Source organism: Thunnus albacares, chromosome 21, assembly GCF_914725855.1.
Source record: "Thunnus albacares chromosome 21, fThuAlb1.1, whole genome shotgun sequence".
Classification (NCBI taxonomy): domain Eukaryota; kingdom Metazoa; phylum Chordata; class Actinopteri; order Scombriformes; family Scombridae; genus Thunnus; species Thunnus albacares.
Genome location: NC_058126.1, coordinates 10381574 through 10405724, shown reverse-complemented (window position 1 = coordinate 10405724; position 24151 = coordinate 10381574). Strand labels below are relative to the sequence as shown.

The 24151-nt window shown below is 38.8% G+C and overlaps 1 long non-coding RNA gene across 1 annotated transcript; it reads left to right on the top strand.

The window, feature by feature from the left end:
- Nucleotides 1–10791: 10791 nt before the first annotated feature.
- Nucleotides 10792–15546, top strand: LOC122972629. Its single transcript, XR_006399793.1, has 3 exons — nt 10792–11233; nt 11365–11678; nt 15008–15546. It is a non-coding gene; the product is annotated as an uncharacterized LOC122972629 (long non-coding RNA).
- Nucleotides 15547–24151: the final 8605 nt, after the last annotated feature.

The following is a 24151-nucleotide window of genomic DNA, read 5'->3' as shown; positions in this document are numbered from 1 at the left end:
GACAAAGCTCTGATAAACTCATCGTACTGCTACCTACCCAGCACCAAACAGCAAACAAAGTAAGCAACTAGCTGGTGAACACTGTGCAGCAATAAAAGCATTAAAGAGCCATATATTTCCCTTGAGAATTGGTGGAGACCAAAACAGAGCAAGAAAGTAAATATTGGACTTAGACAAACATCACTCCACATATATATCCATGTCTGCTGGATGTGTAAATTGGCAACTGTTAATGCTGCTAATATGTAAGCCATAACAACTTAATACGGTGACATTATGTCAGTTCTGTATTCACAGCTTGTTGTTACCATGGTAGCTTTTAAACCTGCAGGTTTAAAAGCATCATGTGATTTAATTAATGAAACATTTGAAGCTACAGACATGAAATACACCAAGTGGATGTACATAGATCTCATCTTTCATTTCGTGAGTTTCTACCTCATAAAACTGTGTCCCTAAGTAGTGTGTTTTGACAGCAACATCACAATACTACCCATTTACTCAAGAGAGAAAGTGGAAATTTCAGGTTTTGTGTTGCTGCAGTTTGAACACTGGACACAGTTAAGATACTTTATATATGATGGGCAGTGCATCAACGCTGTTACTATCGAATTAATGCTGTCACACCCTTGTCATATGCAGTTTGTTGGCAGTTTAGTTGTTTTTCAATTAATTTATAATGTATCCCTTTCCTCTTTCTGCTCTTATGATCGTACCAAATTGCAAGATGTGCTTTGTCACTACTTGATCTCTTTTTTTCCTCCCAGGAGACACCGAGCAGATCGAGCAATGTCTGTCTCCCGTCTCCGTGTGAACGTTAGTAGCATCTGTTCCATCTCTGCTGGTTTATTGGTTGATGAATAAACAAACAGTCACCAGATTTATCTTGGCTGTGTAATATCAATGACAAATCTGGCAACCCCAGAGGCGCTTGTTATCATCTGTCAACAGTGAATTGTTCTGGGGATCACTCATCCAACATCCTGTCCTTTACACTTCTGTGCACCTCCTGTACTGTAAGTTAACCACATGAAACCAGACATTGTTTTTCAAAGGAGTTTTGTACTCTGAAGAAGATTTGACAGCGTAGGAGGTGATATGTTGCTTTCCAGAAGTTACTGGAGCTAAATTTGGAGATGATAAATGATGTTGATGTTGATGACAGTTATGGTTGTTTACAGCATGATATCATGTAGTTTGGTTATTGTATTTCACTCATGGCTTTTCTCAACACATGTTGCCTTCAGGGATTTATATTTCTTGTGCCAAAGTGAAACAGGCAGATTGTGTGATGGAAAATACCTCAATAACAATGAAAATCCAAGTTTCACAACCATTGGAAGAACACACACTGTGCCTTATATGGATTAGAAACACTGAGATTAGGTTAGATTAGATGTTTTACACAATCTTTGAAGGCTAATTTTTGATTCATAACCAGGTTGATACAGCATTACACTGCTGTTAGTATAATGGATTTTGAAAAAAGTGACATTTATGTTACTTGTTGTATCAACTTGCGAATTTATTTTGTAAAATGTGCATTTTTAACACAAACATGCCTTTTCATCATACAGTACATTTTTTGAAGAGAATATAAAAAAAAAAGCAAAAGCAAAGTTGCCAGATAGGACTGACGAAAAGCAGCCTAAAACTCGCCCAATTGTCATGAAAGTAGCCCAATTTTTACATTTAGGCTAGTGTAATTACTGTAGGCAGACCACAGTTACAATAATAATATTTATATTAAGAAGTTAAAAGTTTAAGTTTTAGATTTTAAGATTTAGATTTTTTATCAATTGACTGTGCATTGACAATATGACACCATATCAATTAAATGTGGGTTTAATTGGGTTACATTGAACATCAGTACTCTAAGGTATTAAGATATCAGCCTCATCTAATAGTATGTTTTAGTGTCGTTACATCAACCGTTTTGTACAGTGGTACAATGTCGGTGTCAGTTTGAGATGTTTTGAAACAAAAGTCTCAAAGGACGTTTATTGTCAGCCAGGTCAGATAAACATCCGTCCCCCTCCGGTCTCCACACACTTATTGGAAAGGTTATTTATGGACTGAGCAGATCTACTTTCACTCGTCTCTTCATCTTCCACCAAATCCTCCAGAGACTCGGGTGTTTCACTGTTCTGACAGTTTTGTCCTGTTAATAGATGTTCATTAAAATCCAATTGCCATGTTTTGATGTGTTTTTTGTTTCCTGCATCTAACAAGCACAATTAAAATGTATTCAGTGATTCAACGCTATTGTCTCTGCGGACCTTTAAAGCGTTTTGGCCAAAAATACTAATTAGTGTCAGATTTTCACTGTAGATTAATGTACTCTTTTTTTTCCCACACACAGACAATCTCTGGTCTCTCTAATGAGGCCTGTCGAGTTCTGGAGGAGGAGAGAGGAGAGGAAGTACAGGTGGCAGCTCTCTAATTATGTCCCTAGTGGATGACTACATTACCCAGGTACCCCAGGCCTCTGACAGGTGGGTGGATTGGAGATGGACCATCACTGAGATGAATGACAATCCTAATGAATCATTTCCTTAGTTATTCCATTAGGGAAGGGAGTGGGCCACTGTTGGGCCATCGTTAATTACAGTAGCACTTTTTATTGCGGTTTTATCTGCATGATGCACTTTTGTTTTCTCTGCCAGTAAATTTAGTTGAAATTAGTGGGAAGGTATGGAAGCCGAGAACTGCCGTGCTTGCATTTTTTTTTTTTCAATGTGTTATCTTGAGGTCACGATTTAATTATCTTGTTTTCTTGAGAAAACAAGCTTTGTTGTCTTCAGATTACGAGATAATCACGAGAAAACAAAAAGTCGTTTCCTCTTATTACTTACAGTGTTTATCAGAGATCAGGACTGCCATCTCAACATGCATAGACGGCGTCTTGACAACTGTAGCAACTAATTTAAACTGAAAATGTCAGATTAAGGAGTACCAATTATTATTAACAGCATCTTTATTAATGACATCTGTGTCACAGCCAAATGGCGGGTTGATCAACTCCTGGTCACATGATTGGATGTTTCATGTAGTGAGTACCTAACAATACCTTTCAAGCATTTTCATTATATTAGACTTAATTAGAGAAAGGAAAATGGGGTGGAGAGAGGGAATAAGAACCAACATATGACAAATTTGAACTCATATCCTTAAGAGCCACCTGAAGGCTTCTTGTGCTCGATCTAAATAGTTGAGCTATCCATGTGAGGGAGACATAGAGAGGACAAGACATGAATGAACAAATGAGAATAAGCTTCACCCCGGATAAATCTCATTATAAAATTTTCTGGAGAAATTCGTTGCTCATGATAACAGTCAGACAAATGAACTGGTGATCTTGAGATAATGCCATTATAAAAATATTAGTGGCCGTTCTCGGCTTCTGTAGAAAGGCGTTCAAATGTTTTTACTAAAAGGCTAAGTTTTTCTCCCTAATTTACTGTTCTCCTGGGGGCATTTCACTGAAATTAACAAACTGATAACGTCTGTACTGGTGATTTGATTTGTACAATATCTGTGTGGGCCCGCTAACACAAGCTAGATCATTTCCTTTATACTGTATAATGAGGGACAAAAGAGCACTGAGGCTGAAATTGCTCTCTATTTACTAAATAGAATTTACCCTCTCGCCATTTTATTTGAGTATCTGAATTCTGAGTATGTTAATGTATCCACTATGGTGCCCTCAAAAGTGTTGACAATAGAACAAAATAAATAGCGTCTATGACATGTACACTACTTTCTGCTAACAATCCCACAAGGCAATGCATGAGCATTACCATAACAGTCACTGACAGTCTAATAATCATGATTAGTGAGTGTCCGAAGCCTCAATTCAGTGCTCACTATTGAGTAAACTTTTTAGTATCTATTATCTAGGGGATAGTGAATGAGTTAACAAGTGAGTTGTTTCGGACACAGAGCCACTGATGACTCAGCAGGTGTTGAAATAGCATAAATAAAAAGAAAGCTCTGGTGAAAATCAGTGCTAATGTTAGCAAGCTAAGCTAACTAGTTTCCACTTTCCGAGTCGAATACAAATTTAAAAAGCACAATGTGTCCTCTCATATGTTGAATGTTGTGACAGACGGTTTAAATTGTTAACATTGGATAGACTGAAAAAGGGTAAAAAAAAAAACCCATCTTGTGTCAACATCTGTAGGCTACAGGGTAATGACATGCTCCCATCAGTAGCATCTCCGAGCAACGCTGGTTATCAAATGTCAGTTAACCTCTGTCGTGGGAGATGCCCATTCAGAGGCCTGAAGCTTAGACAATACAAATATGTGCAAAAAATGTTTTATTCTCTCTTGGAAAGATGGTAAAATGAGACCAATAGCTGCAGTATCATCATAGTTTATATTTTCTTACACAAAAACGAAAGGAGAATTAAAATGTGAATTAGACTTTAGTTATATATTGCTTGGCTAATGTCAACTCTGAATATATTTCCTCACTTATGGATTGCGATCTCACCCTATTCCCTTCACTCTGTCATCCCTGGACTATCCTCTTGTTTGAGTAAACAGTAGTTGTCATTTCGAAACGGTCACGTGAGCGGGCCCGAAGCCTCCTTGGCAGTGATTTGTGTGGAGAGAGTCGGGTCCCATCTGTTCCCTGTCCACGGGGGACGTTGGGTTAGCCAGCTAGTCTCCACCACCACCAGCACCACCCTCCCCCTTCCTCTTCTCCACTCCTCCTTAACACCCAGAGAGAGGATAATGAGAACAGGGAGAGGGTGCACCGCACATCACCGGGCAGCATGCGTGTCTGAGCTCCCGACTCGTCACGTCTCGTCCACTCACTTCTGTCATATAGACTCGGGGCCTCAGCTGGTTGCATGTGATCAGAGCGACCAGGAGGCATTCTTCAAATGCAAGATGAGCTATTTGACATATGTTGCAGTGACTTTGATGCTGATGGCAGTGGCTGATAATGGCCAAAATGCTTGCTCTTCAATCACAATGCACTTAAATAGTCGGCCACTGACAATCTCATCCTGCTGATGCAAGGGTAACAGATCAGAACACATTCATATGGGTCATTTTGGAAAGCAGTGACAAAGAAATTCCGAATCTTTTGTTGGTTGGATGACTAAAAATTACATTTCACCTCCATTGCAATGGAGCTGGAGCAGAGACAGATATCTCAAAGCCTCTGCACATAAAACCAACACTACTGTACCTGCATGGTTTGGTACAACTTAGCCAGGTTTGAGACTGTGTGATCCACTGCTTTGGAAACTGTCCTGGATGTTTTGCATAGAATAACTGAAGGAGGCGTGTGTGCTGCTTGTTATAGTTAACTGGAAGTCTTTTTCCATGTAAAACTGGTAAAATTAGTGAAAGATCATCATTTTGCTTAAATGTTAATGAAAATGTTTTGCTTCAAGTCATTGCAGACTTTTCTCTGTATTAAACCAAGACCATGATCTTTCCCTTACCTTAACCAAGTACTGAAAGAGTCTAAACATGACCATTAAAAACTTTATGATGCTGTAGTTTCTATTATCAGATATTGTACAGCAAGATCTGATGTTTTGGTAGGAAAAAAAGCACTATATTGCACTATATTCACATAAATGTGAGATTTATGCTTTATCAGAAGCATTTTCAAATAGTATGTTTTGATTTTACATGAATGGCTTGAGAGATGAAGACTAACCAGTTGGTTTGGCAAAAGTCTGGTTAGCATCCTCATCTCCAATAAAGAGCGGTGCACAGTCACTTTCCTGAGCTATTAAATGAGAAACACTGAGGACGACAAGGTTCCAAATGGGGCCAGTTACCACTAAGGTCAAGTGAGAAAATATATTTATATTTTATCTTTCTGTAGTTTTGGTGAAGTTACCCTTTAATTTGACAACAAAGGAGCATACAGGATCATTCATCTCCATCTATCTGCTTACCTTTCAAAATACAAAAAACAAATCTTCTGTTTGAACCTTTAAAGGTTTTAATAAAGATATTGACAATGCTAATTATAGTTTGATAGCCAGAATAAGCATATCTTGTAGCTCACTTACAGTTTTCTTTCACTTTTAATGATTCACTGACACAAATGCAGAGAAGCTAGGGCACAGCTTGAAATATTTAATTGAAGTATTTAACTAAATCTTGCAGACGATACTGCTCTTGAATTTATTTATTTTTTTGTTATTTTCATCCACTCACTCACAGAGCCAATGAATCAGAGTGAGATGTCACATTCACTTCTCTGTAAGTGTTATAATTTTTCTCTGTAAAATGAATCAGTCAATTGTTTCTCCCCTGAGAGAAGCTTGGACAAGCCTTTCGGTAAACACTGTCTGAGTTGTGACTAAGAGGCCACCACGATTTGTGTTTTGCCCCTCCCAGATGACGTGTTTCATTACCTCCCCGCGCCTCTCGGCCTGTGGAGCTCTGACAAATGCTGATTCTTTATTTGGAGTTGGACATGAGCATTAAGTCATTTATTTCAGCTTGTTAAAACAAACACTTTGCGACACCTCTCGTCGTCTGGCGCGGCTGCAGCCTGGCGTGATCCAGCCCGGAGACCGGAGGCTTCACATTTCACGACTCAACAGTGTGACCAGATGTTCCAGTGACCGTCTCGCATTCGCAGTGTAACAGATGAGCTCGGGCATCACACTCTCTGCTGGCCAGACGATGCTGAGACACACTCTGGGACACACCCACACATGCACACGAGCAGAGGAAAACTCCTGACGGGCTCTCACTGTCTGAAAATGAAATTCCCTTCACCCCGCCTGCAGAACACAATGTGCAGAAATCTGCATGTGTGAATGGAAGTGTGTTCCTCTTGTATGCCTTCTGAATACTCAATAATATTGTATTCATGACAAGATTTCATTCATTTCACCTTCTGCATGGGTGTTACACAAAATGTTTTCAATATCTCATTCTGTTATGCTCCACATTCATGTTTTCATGTGTTTGGTTGATTGCGTGACTTCCTGTAATCACATTAAACAAAAAGCCAAAATAGCCAGGAAACCACCCCAAATTGTTCCTTGAGGGCAGACTGAACACGGCTGGGTGAACACGGCCCTTTTGGGATGCTTGTCAGACTATCATTAGAATATTGATTCAGACAGAAAATGGACTCAGGTCAGCCTGGCACTGAGACTTCTTGCAGGATATTATTTCACTAAGAAAACTGTGAGGATTTGAGTGTGTTAATTTGCTCCAGCTCACACACTCAGATACCAGAAAAAAAAGGAATAATCATGCAACATCTCCCCCGCTATCTCATCTGATATCCATTCATTTATACATTGTCAATTATCATGTCACTATATATTCTATAAGGCCAGCTTTCTAACTAAAAATTTATTGAACTATTTTGTTTCATTGGCTCAAGCGCTGTGTCATCACAGCCATCGGATTGGCTCAAAAATGTGTCGTCATACTGTACACAAGCAATGAAAGAGAGAGGGGGGCGTTTAAAGAGTCACAACATCAGCTTCAGCAGTTTTCCTTCTTTTTTACTTTTCTCCCTCTGTGCATCAGTACAGCAAAACTGATAAAAAAAGAAAGGCAAGTAGCAAGAGCTCCATGTTGAAAGCTGCTGAGGAGAGATGCATTGCTCGTATTATGTCACCTGCCTGTTCCGTTTCTTTATTTTGTTGCTTTTTCATGGACTGTTGCCGTTGAACAAAAAACAAGTAAACTGCCTTTTACCTTACCTAGTCTGCCTCTGTGTCACGCTTCACAGAACAAGCAGAACTGTTACATATTGTCTCTTGTGTCATTTTTATTCTACACAAAGTTTTGAATAATTAAGTCACCTTCTTACTACAAATTGGAGAAAAAATATACATAGTCTGTTATGCAAGACATAATAAGGTGTTTTTGAGTTTGTGTGCTCAAGGTCACGTATAAATATACACACACACACCTATATATATAAATATATATGTATACATGTATAGTTTATATGGAAGAAGTTCGTATGGAACAAAACTGGAACTGGAACAAAGTATGCTTGTCCACAGTGAGGAAAATTTATCTTTGGCTTCAACACTCACAGCATCAGTTATACAAACAATTTAACAGAAAGTTAAAGCCACAAGCCTCTGCTCCATGAAGTCAATTTTACTTCCAGAAATCTCCAATAATCCCAAAGTTTCCATCACATTCTGACTGACCAGATACCACTGAAGTAGGGGTGTGCCCGAATATAAATACATTAGCACAAATAGTGGGGTTTTTTTTAATGAATATTTGTTTCATACAAATATTTTTAAAATTGTTTGTTTTTGTGAAGAAAAAAGAACCATGTCAAATTCCAGTGCACAGGTCAGTTACATACTACCTCAGTCTCTCTCCTCTGCTCCGCTGGTGCGTCTATCAGTAGTAGTCTGAATGAGGGGAGTCACATCCACCTGCTACATGACGCACATTTCCTAATTTGGACATCACTCCCGGAGTTGAGGGTGTTCCCCAGAGATAAAGCTGAGCTACTGACACAAGCAAAGTGCTCCAAAGGGACTCTCCATAACCTGTTGTTCCCCTTCTCCTTCCCACAAAGTTAGGTTGTAAAAAATAGGCAATAAATGAAAAGTGCAAAGCAATAATCACCTCTGAAGTTCTTCCCTACACATTACATGGTGTGCTGTCTCTGTGTTATGGGTGTATAAATAGGTAGAGGTCTGTCTGCAATGAGGCGATGAGTAAAGTTTTAGTTTGAGACCCAGTGTGGGGACCTCCCTCGTAAGGTAGTATATTCATGAAACTTGTTGTAACACTTTGATTTTCTAACATTGAAACTGTAATAAAAACAAAAACAGGATTTTTAAGCCTCTTTCCACTTTTATTTGAATACAAATACGAATACAAATAATTTTGCTGCCTCAACAAATACAGATACAAATACAAATACTAGGCTCTCTGCATATCCCTACACTAAGGACCGAGTGATCTCCCTATACATGGCCATATTATATGTTTCTGATTTTTTTATTAGCTGAAATTATGCTTTTCTTCTCATTAAAATGCAAGAAATTGTGGAGTTTGATTATTTAAATTATAAGTTAGCAAGTAATTCCTGCTGGGTTAAATTAGCTGCTCCACACAGCACTTAAACATCCAGACTGTGGACGTCAGATAGAAGATGTTCATTAATGTTATTTTTTTAACATAGCCTGTGACATAATTAATCAGACTAGTGTTTAGAGACTGAATAACACAGACTACCTTCACCTGTTGGATGATCACTGTCAGTTTAAATGTGTTCAATTCCACCAACACATAAATAAGACGTAAATAAGATTTGTCTATAGAGCACTGTATAGGCTGAAAATAGTAAAATAATATGAATTAAATTCCCTTTCATCTACACTGCAACACTCTTTCTACAGTACATACTGCATACTACTGTCTTCCCACAGTACATTATAAATATCTCTTACGTTTGCTCTAATGACTTTGTATTGGCTGAAACCTCAGAATTAAGTGGTGTGCTGCCATTTTTAAATGGGATTTTCTTCATTGTGTAACAGTAAAATCTGTCCTTTACAGTATCTAATGAGACATGTAAAAGCCTGCTGCTCACATTTTAATTACGCTTCATGATTCTTGCCTGTAATATTAATAGTACACTCCGTAGAAAGTGTCTGGAGTTATGTAAATTGCAGCATTAAAAGCGGTGTTGAAAATTCTCCATGTTCACTATCCTTGTGCCTTTCTCCTTTACGTGAGAAGTTCATGAATTATGCAACCAGTTCAGTGTGAGAGAAGTGTAAATTTGTTTTTTCTGCAAGTGTGAGTGCTGCTCAGGGTTAATTCATTTACACTCATTCATTTTTCACCACCACCTCCCACCTGGTTGTCACACACACACACACACACACACCTGCAACTAACTACACGACTCACCTACACACACACACACACACACACACTCACACACACACAATATAGGATGTAAACAAGCCCAGAGGTCAGAGGGGCAGTGGAGACGCAGGAGAAATGGAGGAGTGAAGCTTTGACTCACTCTCCACCTCCAGTCTCGCTGCGTCCTGCTGCTCCTTCGTACCTGATGGGGACACCTGACTGTTTGATGTGTGTGACAGCGGTACCGAGAACACCACACCCTGCAGTTCTGATCTGGTCTAATCATGGACCGACCGCCGCGCTCTCCTGCTGATCCGCATCCTGTCACCTGTAGGGGAAAAGGTCAATCCAGGTAACATCACAGCTCACGGGGCAGGTAACTCACGATTATTTGTACCTTCCCAAACAAACATGGCTGCATCAACACTCCGCCCACTTTCCTCCCTGTGCATGTTTCGAGTCCACGCCTTCATACGGAGCCGGAAGCTACAGGCTCGAAGCCAAGCGGCAGCCAAGTGGCTGAGTGTTGAAGCCAGTGCTGAAATGCCTTTAGATCAAGTTCCTTTAAAGGTGACAGGAAGCTCCTCTGTACTTAGAGAGAAGGAAAGCACTTTTCAAAAATCAAGCTGTCACAGACTGCAGATTTTGCAAAATAAGTAAATCCCACCTAGAAGCATGTAACGGTGGTTTTAGGGTGCTTTTTAGACATTTTTAGCATTTATTATTTAATAGTTGTATATTCCTATTTCATTCATGCTACCTCTTCTCTAATGAATTACATTCATATGCAACTATTTTTCATGAGAAAAACACATTTTGGGGCAAAGTATGCTTATGATTATGTTTTTTTTAATTCAACAATATATCTGACAGAATTTCATATTTGAAATGTTAATGTCTTTAAAATGTTACAGTAATTACCATCATTTTTAAGTTAATTTAAAGTTCCCCTCCAGACATGTTTTAAAACGTATGTAAAAAAAAAAAAAAAAAAACTCTCCAGGTGCGATGTGTCCTTCTTCACTGAAAATCACACTCTCACTGTACTTTGGAGGCTTTCCATATCACACTTGTGTAAGTTGAATACTGGATCACAATTGGCTCCAAACTAGTTGTGATGTCACAAATTATGCTCGTAGGTACACGCCTTAAACTCAGATTTAAGGTGAGCGTAGAGAAACAAAAAGCCTTCTAGTTTCAAACTCTGCACATACATCATTCTGCACAGTGAAGCTCAAACATCCAACGATAGGAACAAGAAGAAAAATACATTTTTAGTAGAGTAAGTTTGGGAAGGATAATGATCATGTCTATTGTGCCCATGACCACCCTGTCCTCCAACCTTTTCTTTCCTGCACTGAACATATTCATCGAGAGTAAGTCACAATTACAGAGTAGTTACATATGAACTTGCATCTATCCAAACATCTTTTAGCCACTTATCCAGGTCAGAGTTTCAGTGGAAAATAGGACCAACCCAGCAGATGAATGCCCTTTTCCTCTGCAGCTCTTGTTGGGGATTTCGGGGAGCCTCCAGGACAGCTGGAAGATAATATGGTGTGTCGTGGGACCGCTTTAACGTCATGTCACTGTTTGTCATGCCTGGAATGCCTCCACAGGAGGGACACTGGAAATCCGAACAGATGCTTCGACATTAAGGTCCTTTCAAACTGCTGAACTCTTCAACTTATCATGCAAAGTTGAGGTAAACTGATGAGCACTGGGGCAAACAGAGGAGCACTTACAGCATCACAGTCTGATAGACTGCCTGCATTATGCACCTAACCAGCAGTCAGTTTGGAAAAAGCAAGGTTTGATCTGGTAATATTAATTATTTGATATTTAATATTTAGTTGGTTAAAATCTCTGGATAAATCCATATTTGGCTAATGCCCTGATGTGACTGATGTCCAAAGGCATCTTTAAAGTAGAAACTTGTTTTCAAGGTTGAAAAATTCAGCAACTTTTGTGTTTTTAGTGCAATATGCCATGTGAACTACTTTATTTTAAAGAGAACAAAAAGGAAATATTCTAGTATTTTTCTTCCCTAAAATCAACTTACCTTGTCTCTACCTTTTCCTCTGATACACTGCAATCATTTACAATTCAACTCTATTGTTGTTCGATGTGAAGATAAATGTCCTTATAATCAGAGTTAACAGCACAATTGTTGTACTGTTGTACTGAAGAAGGTGCTCATGCTTTTAATCCACTTTTGAATGCAGGTTCTGTTGTTAAATAAATTAAAGTGTCTTTTTCTTACTTTTGCACTCTTTTATGACAAAAGAAATTTAAGTTAAGCACTTTGGCACCTGTACTACAACAATCTAGAGAACAATATGACTCTGTATGTGAAGAGAGTTTTAAATTAAACTCAGCTCAGGATGTGAGAAATGCTACGTTGAGAGAAATATCTTTTCAGAGTTTACACAATGTTTTATGGTGAAGTTTGGGGATGATAATACAACCTTTAGTAATACCATTGTTGGTAATATGACCAGTGTGTGATAGGAAACAAGCCACTTAGAAAATGTATTAAAAAAAACAAATTTTGCAGAGACCTGTGGCTATTATTCATTTCAGGCCATTTGTGTGAAATGTTATCTCAGTGATGCCTGCACATCTAACTACAGAATATCTTGAACAAACACCACATAAAGATTTAGAGGTTTTATGATTCCTAAGGCTAAGTTTTGGACAAAAGGTCAAACCATTAACACAATATGTAAAGCAATATCTCAATAATTCCACTTCTACGAGATGAAACATGCTCTATTGAAAAAAGTCAAACAAACCCTCATTTACATAAAAACTAAATAATAAGGTAGATTATGAAGCATTAAATATGGAGTTAGGATCGCCTGGTGAAGGAAATTAAAAAAAGGTGTTTTTAATGATGAACTATCACGCTTTAATCCCCGAGGTCTCTGAGAGGGGAGTGTGAAAGCATGGAGATTGAGAGCGAAGTGGTAAAATGATCTGTGGACAGAAGGGGCAGCTGGGTGACGCTAACGCAGATGAGATGAGTCTGGTGTGGTCGAGGCTATCGATACCGCCGCTCTCCCCTAGGAAATGGTATGAGAGGTTTAATTCACAGAGCCCTCTCACGACAGAGAGGGGCAGAGGCGATAAGAGCCAGAGAAAATGAGACACCTCGAAAAATTTGAATCTGTCTGCACTAACAGGGAGAGTTTTGGAATATAGATATGGTGCTTTGATGGTACATACCAATGCTGAAGTGGTCATATGTATTGATCCTGGTTCATCCATGTAAAGAAACCAACTGTCATATCTTGTTTTTCTGATCATTTAAGAAGTATGAAAGGAGCTTGTTTGTGTTTGAAGTCTAACTGAAATTTCATTTAATCATCCCTGTTTGCAGTCAAGTCATGGACAGACAGTGCGTCGCTAACAGGGATTTTGCAGAGCAATGACCAAACCAGCATCTAACGGGTCCGAGGTGACCGAATTTTCAGGTATGTTTACATGTTGGTCAATGTGCTGCAGCTGAGCAGCTAATTAGCAATCTAGCCTGCTAACTGACATTAGCGGTGCAGTTACCTGCATTCTTTCTAATGGCCAGCAGAGGTGGGGGGACTCTACTGGCCGCAAAAAGAAATCCGATTGTATCTATGACAAAAATGACCCTACTTCTAACTTGATTTATTACCTCAGTAAACATTTTCCTGATGTGTTTATGGTCTCAATCACTAGTTTAAAGTCTTCTTCAATACAGCATGGTGTTCATTTTGTAAATTATGGTCCCATTTATAGTAAAATAGACAATAAAGCAGGATGTGCTTTAGGACATAGCTACCTTGTGATTGATGCTACCACAGCAACAACATTGGTTATGTGCATTACGTATCGTAACCTCAGATCCACAGAGTATAGGCGTTGCTATTTTAGTGTGTTTCCAGTTCATGAAAGTTAATTGTAACATTTTGGTCGACTGAAGAAGTCTTGTTCAGCGTTGGGTTGTACTAAAAGGCCTTCTACGGAGTTGGATGTTCATTTTTTTTGGATAAGTACATTTTGTTTTAAGCCTGGTTTTCGCCAGCCAAATTTAGCATTAGCATTATCACAGTTAACCATAGACTATAAATGCACCATGCTAACCAAGCTAACAGTTAGTGTTATGGTCAGCTCCACCCTCTCATCCAAATATGGTCACCTATAGCTCCAAAAATCCAAGATGGCAACAGTCAAAATGCCAAACTCAAGACTTCAAAATGGGAGTCCTCAAACCAATGGGTGATGTCACAGTGGCTACGTCCATTATTTTTTTACAGTCTATGCGTCCAACAAGCTAACCTGCAGGACAAGACGTCTTCATGTTTGTAGCTTACATAAGAAGGAGACTTTAACAGGAAAGCTAATGTGGGTTATTGTTCAGAGTCTGTGGGTCTTGTGTCGTGGAGCAGGATGCTATCAGGCTCAGTGTGACCATCTCCTCTACCTATGATTGAACGCTACATTATCGCTTCATTCAAGATTTGATTTTCTGTATTGAAGGGCTCCAGCTACGTAGGCAAAAACTTAACGGTATTTCATCGAATTAGTGTAAAATGAAGGGGCAACATCATAAAATTAAAGACTTTAATTATTTTGGTTTCTGATTTTTATAGAAGACTATAAAATGCAATTTAATTTCAGTCAGACTTTAAGGTTTGAGTGCATCTTCGGTTCACCTTAAAGTGAACTGACCACCTCTTAAAGAAACTAATAGTAATGACTATGGAATAAGATTTCTCTTCTCTACTGTAAGAAAAATTGTAAACCATGACTTTGAAACATATTTAAGTCACAAAAGTCTGCTGTTGGATGACTTTTATAATGAACACAATATGTGGGTAAACATATTTGTTGTATAATAAATTCATAAAATGTGTTTACTGCCATCAAACAGCCAAGCTTATCGATGCCTGTTTGATGATCTCCACTGAGGTCTGTTTAATGATCTCCACAGCTCTCTTCCTGCTATGAGCCGTCTGTCAAAATTCAATTAATTTGTCAGAGGTTATTTGCCTGTCAGTGCACTGCATTGTAATAAAGCTGAAGGGCTTTGATAAGATCTTGCTTTAATTGACAGCAGGCAAGTGATAAACCCAGCTTTATTTATTTCCACCTTTTTATTTTGTCTCCTACAGTCGAGGATTCTCCAGTGCAGATTATTCGGAGTATTAAGGCTACCTCCCTCGAGCCCTGCTGAAATTGTATCGAGAATTTTCCAGCAAGAGCTCTTATTTGAACTCCCCACTAGGTTTTGGAAAAGGACAGTGGCATCCCAACGCTGGGACTGGTCTTCCCTCGTATATGCCGTCTCTGTCACGCTGGTATTCTGAGCTGACACGTCTCTTTTCCATCAAAGCAGCACATCTGGGCCTCCTGGAGCTGTAGTCAAATGTCATCCAGAACCCCCCACGGAGTGATGCCAGCCCTGTGTTGGGTTACACCACCAGACATTGAAGCATTTGAGTGTCATTCTTGTGTCGCTGCCCACTGTGATGCCCATAGGTTACTCTCTAGCCCTTTCAAAGAATTGTTATATAACGTTTAAACAGGTTATCATGATGCAAATGGGGTTTTCTGTCAGTTTTGAGAGTAGCGGAACATCTTACACTGGTAAGATGTGTGTTTATGATGTGTATTTGAGCATTAAAAGCACAAATTGGCCTGACAAAAGAAATTTGCAATCGTCGTCGTCTTTGTACAGAGCGATAACTGCTTATCATCATCTTGATTGCAAATTAGTAGGCAACAGATGTCTTACGATTTAATTGGCAGGTGGATATTACATAGCACTAAAACTGGCTCCACCTTGGGACACACACACACACACAAACACACACACACACACACATATTACGCATATACCACCACCTTCTCTTCACTTTCTTGGAAAAAAATGATGATGTTATAGTTTGTTTTTTTTTCTTTTTAATAGACTTTCCTCTAAACATTTCATTTCACTTTTGAAACATTTCATATTTTTGATGCTTCCTGACTCTAACAATTATTCAGATTAAAAGAACTTTAACATGTCAAGGTCTCTCCAGTACTCATGATGAGTGCCACCCAGCCTTTAAGATCCCGTCCAGACATGTTTTAAGATATAAAAATACTCTGCTTGAAATTATAACATGTCTGATATGGTTTATCCATAAAAATAAGCCCAATTACCTCATTAAAATCCTTAAAATTACATCTCTGTCATTAAAAAAATCCAGAATCTACGAATATGTAAATATTTTTCATTTCAGAAGTTGAACATACTTCACTGAAAAGTCTTCAAGGCTTCAAGTTTCCACATCATACTTGTGTAAGTTGCACACTGGACCACGACTGGCTCCAAACTAGTTGTGATGTCACAATGTACATCCCTTAAACTTTGATTTTTGATGAGAACAGAAAAACTCTCTGTTTGTATTATGTCCTCTGTGGCTCTGGAGGACCTGAGTCAAGTTCCTGATGATGTCGTCAGGGTTATCAGTTAGTTATCAGGATTTAAAACTAATAACAGAAAGCATGCGTTACAAACAGGGAGGAGAGGAGGTAGACGCTATCGAGTTTCAGTAAGGGAACTTTAGGATCCAGTGTTTATGACGAAAAGTCGAGATATCTGTTCCGCTGCTGCATTTTTTGACCATTCTTGTTTTAATTGTAGCAAAACAGTAAATTGTTGGAATACTTACTACTACATATGGTAAAGTACTGTATATGTACTGTACTGTGCGCTTATTCTGTTTCATTTCTGTTGTGAATTTCCTTCTTAACACTTTTCTAATTTTACGTGAGAAGAAATAAGAAGAAAGGAGCTGTTTTCATTCAATAAAATGTCACTAGGTTATTGAAGATGCAGGTTGCAATATGCAGGTTGGTGTTGCTGTTGAAGGGATTCTTGCAATCAAAGGAATACCCTCGAAACATTACGAGGAGCTTCCATAAATAACCTGGAAGCAGCCAGACACAAACATCACCCACACGCTTTCCCAGAGGTACAGCTATTCTGAGAAGCCTTCCTTTCTGTCTTTCTGTCTTCTCACCAGCCACAACAGTGGTGGGTCCAGTAGAGATTTATTCCAGGTAACTCATTTCTCTGAAGCTCTGAAGAAACAGTCAACGTGAAGCCCTTTTACACCCAGATGGATACTGAGCTATGTGTTCTCGAGCAAGACTGGTAAATGCCTCAGGATAAAAATATACACAAGCCCCTTGATCCCCTCAATGTTTCATTCACCTCTGCACTGTGTCTTTTTTTTTTTTTTCCCCGCCCATAAAAACTTGATTGAGTGGTTCTCAGACTAGCCTTGACAGGTTAAGTAGGGCACGAGACGCGGCTCTCTGCAGGTCCAAGCCCGCTGCTAACTCACATTACCAGATACATCTGTTTGAAGACTTTTCTTTAAAGGCCGATAAGTCATGTTGTCACGGCTGCTTTTCCCCTGGTAGAGTCTCATTTTCGTACACGGAACATCATGGAGGACTTTGGATTTGTCTGCAAAACTGCTTGTTTTTTCTCTCTTGCCCAAATCGACTCTGGCATGTTTGCTTATTGAATGCCACATTTTGTGATTCATGGTAATTTAATATATTATGAAATCCCACGCAGGGCTGTGGTGTTTCCACTTGGCTAATCATCTAATCATTTAATGCAGGAAGCTCTTGTTGTGTTTAGATGTTGGATGAAAACTGTTGCATAAACTGCTGTATTATACTTGTGTTTGTCATTTAAATTTTGAAATTTTTCTAGACTTTCTATGACCAGAAGCATGTACTTTATTAGCTCCATTAATTTTTGTGTCATAATGAGGTACTGTTCAAAAGATTTTACTCAATATAATTAGTGATATCTTCACTGGTATTTTCGTTGATTAAAATGAGTGGAGTAAGAAACAGAAAATATTTATTTTCAATAAAATGAGGAGATCTTGTACACAGATTAATTCATTTCACGAGTAAATGTACTTATTTTGCTGTGTAATCTACAAACATGCATTCACTAGATTAGATTCCTGCTGAGAAAAAATAAACTCATCCTGGAGGTGCTGTGGAAACTCAGAACAGAACAAATTTCAGTAATATGTTTGCAGATTAAAATATATTATTCATGATTTATCCCAAACTAGCAAAAAAAAAAAAGAAAAGGGTCATTAGTGAAGTCACCACCACAGCCATGGTGGTAATAATAACTTGCTCAGGGTCACAGGCAACAAGCACAAAGTCACTGACGGATGGAGGAATTAGTTAAGCATTAATGCAGGGACACTACAACCAGATCCCTAACTGGTCTGAGGGGGAAAGAGCGCTCCATCCTATCAGCTTGCATAATCGGGGCAAAGTGGGTTTAGACCTGATTGCCTGGAGGATAAAAAGGAGACAGGTGTTGGAGGTGTGTGTCTATGTGTGTGTTGGGTTCTGGGGGCAGTTGTTATTTAAGGCGAGAGTAAATGCCAAAGTGGCCCTAAAGGTGCCTAATTAAGCCATCCGCCGGCTGTGAAGAGAGCTTAGTGGTCAAACCATTATATCTTTGTCTTTCACTTCATCTCCTCCTTTGGCGAGGGACCAGGCCTGTAATCATTAACGAAATGTTATGGATGAGTCCTTGAGGAAATCCTCCGCAATGTTCGCATGAACATCAATCATGTATTGACTGAGTTTGTCCAAAGAGGGGAGGCTCCAGCATGTGAGCGGAATACCAGAAGTTTTGGACTCTGTCTTAACTTTATAACAAGCTGTCCGAAGTGTCTGTGCTATTAAAGGCTTTCTATGTGATGCTGTACCTGTCACTTTCCTCTCCACATCAAACTCAACCAATGACATCAAAAAAGGCTCAGAGCCTGGAAGGAAACTGACAGTGTTTGTTACACCAGACATGCTTTTAGTCTCCACCTGAAGCTCGTGTTTTATCCAACTGAATGAGTGATGTCTGAAATATGTCATGCCTATCTGTCTCCCTCTAGCTTTCATGGATGAGGACTTGCAGCTAATTAGCATGTGCGTAGGTTGAGTCACTCATTTATTTCTCCTTTATTCCTCTACAGACCCAATTCACTCCATAGACTGTTTAAGACAAGCATAATGGTACCTGCATGTGTTTTTACCTCCCTATTTTAAAGGGGACATATGATGCTTTTTGTGATTTTCTGTTATTTGTATACTATTATAATGTTGAATGTCTATGTTAAACATGGTCTAAAGTCCAAAACTTGAGCCTACTCTGAATGCTTCATTTGCAAAGTTACCTCTACTTCCTCCTTGTGATAATGCCAGATTGTTCAAAAACCCTGTCCGTCCCGTAGCCTTTGTCCACTCCCATATTTCATATTGGATTCGGGCTCAAACATGTTCTGATGTATTTGAGAAGTTTCCATTTCAAGTAAAGAATGAGAAAAAGAAATTAAATCCTACTACTACTGTTTGTTTACATGCAGCTTGAAACTAACCAATCAGAGCAGGGAGGGGGGCTTAATGAGACGGGAGCTAAAACAGCCTGTTTCAGACAGAGGCTGAACTGTGGGGCCTGTAAAGAGCCATTATAAGACAAATAAGGAGTTTTTTGTTTTTTTTTTAACTTCAAATCATGCAAAGATATTCCAGTAGCGCTCCACAATATAAATATAGACCTGGAAATATGCCTGATATGTCCCCTTTAAAACATTTCAAGGATATTCTTTGTTCAAGAAAGGAAAAGTTGATTGATGAGGATGTTTCTAACATCACAGAAGGTGTTTTCTCTAGTTTTTATGTTTCCAAGTTTTTCAGCACTAGGTTTAGACTCTAACCATCAGTAAACTGATGAAACCCTAAAATTTGTCTGTATGATGTAGTTTCATGCAATAGATCTGGCCCCCAACCTTGACTCCCACCACTGTATTCACCACTGGCTACGTGAATCACCACATCAAAGGAAGTATAATAAGCTCTCCAAAAATGATGGCAAGCAATTAATCCTCCATGGAATGTCAGATCAGAAAATAGGAGCTGAATACTAAATCAAAAGAGTTTGAACTGAGAGGTTACCTGTTTTCAAAATCATGCAAGGTCAAGCTGGCCTTAGTGGACTGAAGTGTGTGTGTGTGTGTGTGTGTCTGTTCAACTACCCATACCAATACATAGGTTGTAATACACATTTCCATGTGTCCAGACAGAATTTGTTTGCCTCTAAAAGTTCAAATGAACTTGATCACGTGATTTCAAACATGTTCTGGTGTAATGAGGAGTTCTGCTACTGTGCAAATTAAGTTCCTGCTTATTCATGCAAGCCTGGCTCTGGGCCAACTCCTGTCTGACTCATCTAATCATTTCTGTAAACTATTTAGCACAGAGCAAGTCATTCATTAAAGCGGTCACCATCATCTTTGATTGTTCATCACTCCTGATGAGAGATTAATTTTATGTAAATAACTAAAGTTGTCTGAACAAGAGTGACAACCATCTGGTTTAATGAGATTACTGTTGTAATATTAATCACAGTTGGAGGTTTATAAATTAATAAAAATGACGAAGAGATGTGAAGAAGCCAAAAAAAAAAAAGTCAGTCCCGATTACTTCTACTGTACCATCTATCTTCTGTACTTGATTTACTGCAGGAATGCATGCTTCTTTATTTATAGGACAATTATTTCAATCAATACAAAAGTCCAGAAAGTCAATTTGAGTCAGTAAGACCTGATTTTTAAGTGTTTTTCTAATATGTACAGTACAGTACAATTTTTTCAAATTCTCTATTACCAAATACGACAGAGACTATGGTTTATATTTGGTGGTGCACATTATTAATTTTATTTCATTTGACACATGCATTGATGCCACTGTTTGGCCAAGATGATTACAGTTTCTTACCACTAATTTACAACAGTGAATTTTCAACAAGTGAAATTAAGTTAAAGGCCCAATATGTAACTTTTCTGCATTAAAATGTCTAAAAATGACTAGACCTATGTTATATATTTTGTTGAGCTGTGTACTTACATTATCCCAAATGTTTCCAACAATGTTCAAACCCAGAGAAATCCATAATTTTAATCAAGGTAGCGGTCCGTTTCATTTAGTCGTCAGTCAATGGCGTCATACCCCCTTTGCACATGCGTCAGCATTGTGGTTGTCTTCCAGAAGCAGTCATACATTGACTTTTTGTCCAGTTTTAAGCCACATTTTTATGATACACTCTTTATATCTTGGTTGTTTTTAACTATATATTTTAACAGGATGAAGGATTTTAGCCATCAGACGTCTGGATCTTAAGTTATCAGAGAAACAAGCGGTGCACACGTTAGCAACAGCTCGACTCTCAGCCTCTCCCGGACGTCCTGTGTCCGCCGAACGGCGTTGGAGAAACACTGATTTTTTACGTGAAACTGCTTTATTCCGTGTTTTTACCAGTTTTTATCATTGTGTCTGCTTGTTTTGGAGAGGAGGAGACGTCTGCAGATAATTCAGCTCCTGGTAGAAACCTCCTGAACGATGAACACTGAAGGGATCCTAACCGGGAGAAGTTGACTGACAGCAATGGTGGTTATTTAACAATGAAGACAACAACTCCCATGATCCCATGCTACTTCATGACATCATCAAAGTCCGTCTTTTGTTATTGTTTTGATTAAGAGACCCCTAGCAGCAGAAAATTGCATATAGCACATTTAAAAGAATTATGTTATTTATTTATCAACATTATGAGGAAACATTTGGTAATACTTCACAAAATTGTGATTAGTTTACTAAGGAGAGAGTGAGGAGCTAATCAGGAACAACTTGATAATTTACTAATCATTAATAGAGAGCCAAAGTGACACTGGACAGACAAATTACGTCATCACGACAATTACTGCTGATAGAGTGTCAGATCGGAAAACGTTTCTATGTGACACTCTGGAGTGAATAGATCAATCACGTGTTTTATCATTTAATTTGGACTTGGTTTTATGTATATATATGTATAGACACTCAGCACGTGGTTAAGGTTGGGTAAGGATCGTAATCTTGATTAAATACTGAAAAAGTCAAAAGTGGCTTGAAGCACAAGATGGGGCGTATTTACTTTTTTTTTTTTTACATTTAACTGAAAGCAATCTTTCCCTAACATTAAAGTGGCTATAATCGATATTATATATAATTGATATTTTAATAACAATGAATCAAATGACAATGTGTAATATCACTTGTTGTGATGAACCACACAGAATCATCACCCAAGTCTGCAGCTCCTCTTAGCTTTATGGAGTTTTATAGCAAGTTTTAGCTCATTGTTTAGCTTGTTATTCAGAGAAAATGACTGTAAATGAATGATAATGTTGCTCCATAACTACTGGATGTGTGAATAAGCAACTGTTTGCTAACAAACTGCTTTTTATGTCAGTGTTGTGTTCACTACTTGTTTCTGCTGCCCCCAAGTGGCCAAAAAATCAGTTAATGCAGGTTTAACCAAAGGTCTTTTGTTGCCTAAATGTAACCACACACAGGATTTAGGAGTCCTGCACAAGTGTGGTACAAAAAAAGTAGCACTTCCTTTACTAGAAAAAATACTGCCACTAAAGATTATCCAAGGAGCATTTCTGTTTTCCACAATACACTGTATATTAGTAGTATATAGAGACTGGGTGTCAGCAATGACGCAGTATCAGTGGCTTCATTTTCAGTTGTCATCTTTCTTTCTACAGCTCACTGTTTGAAGAAAGGAAAAGGAAGTTTTTTTATCTTCAGTATCCTTTTGCCCTCTCTCTATCACACACTTTTGCAGCCAGTTTCCACGTAAGTCTCTCCTCTCTAAAATAGAGCTGCAGAGCCCAGGAGAGCGGATGCTGAAGTGACGGCATGTCATCGCTGTCCCATATCAGTGACTCACTGAGGCCTGTGTGCCCCGGCCTGTCACTGGCCTGTCGCTCTCTCTTGTCGGGCCGGTTGGCAGCACGACGCCTCACCACCTCTGCGTCGTTAACACCAGCTTCAAAAATCCCCACTGCACCTCACCCGAAGAAAAGTTTCACAGGAGGAAGCACTTCTAACATGCCTGTCTCCCTCCTTGTGTCACTCTGCAGCATTTCTTCAACACACACCATAAAAGAAGCCCAAATACACTGTAAAAACATAATGTAGTGTTCATGCTAGTCTCACTGGCAGGCATGAATGGTTTTGACTGCTGGTTATTATGGTTTACAGCTTCAGTCTTCCCCTGTGCCAGAGGGAAGGGTAATTACAGATGTCTGAGAAATGGATTTCCCTAAACTGCCGGAAACACTACGTTATGTCACTAAAAGGAGATCTAGTTAGTGCCAGATTTGCAGGCTGTCAGGAAAATAAGGAGGGAAGTGATATAGTGCAGAAATGCAACTTAAACCGAACAAAGAAAAGCCTTATGTGGCATGGCAGTTGCTGCGGGGCACTCGGTCCCCAATACGAAGCAAAATATTTTAAATTATAATTTGTGGGTTAATAAAATGCTGCAAGAGAGGGTGTGGGTGGTTGTATTTCTTTTGTTGCTGATCTTTAATGATAGAAATGTTCAAAATACAGAGGGCTAATATTTTATAGAGCATACATTAAGGCTTGTCTGAAGAAATAGGAAGTAGAAAAAGTCCTTTATATACATAATTATGCTTCAAGACCTTTATCTGCTTTTGTAAGCACCAATGAAACAGTAAAACTATACTTTCCCTTGTGTTTCTAGGTAGAGGGGTCTCTAGTAAACAAAGTCACAAGGGGACCAAATTATAAAGTCTTAGAGTTCGAGTTTAACTTGTTGTGATAAATTAAACCCCGTAATGAATGAACATTTAGAAAAAAAGGCTTGTATGAAACCCTTCAGTCCGCCACTGCAGGCTTCCTTCATCTAACCTGAAATTCATTATACAGTAGGTGGCTCACTCTCCATCACAACCACTCAGCAGTAAAGGTGAAACTCATTAACTTTAGTGAGAACCTTCCCACCTTGTTGGAAAGGGGTCTTGGACAGGACTGATGACTAGACGCCATAGACGTAGACGTCAACCTGTTCAGAAAACGGGAAAAACTTTCCAGCAATGTTAAATTTAGAAAAGCTCCAAGACGTCTGATTCCATTAAAATGAGACTCTGGTAATGAAGACAGTTTTTGTGGTTAATCATCAGATACTTTCACCTGTCAGATCCTAAAAACAAAACTGATTTTGAAAGTATAAAGTTTATGAGATGCGTGAGAAATTGGCTATTTGCTAAGCCACTGCTTAGTTACTGTTGCTACACCACACCAACTGAAATGACAACTGTTGCTAGAAGATCAGCTGTAGTGATCTTGCTAATTAAGCTAACGTTAGTTCA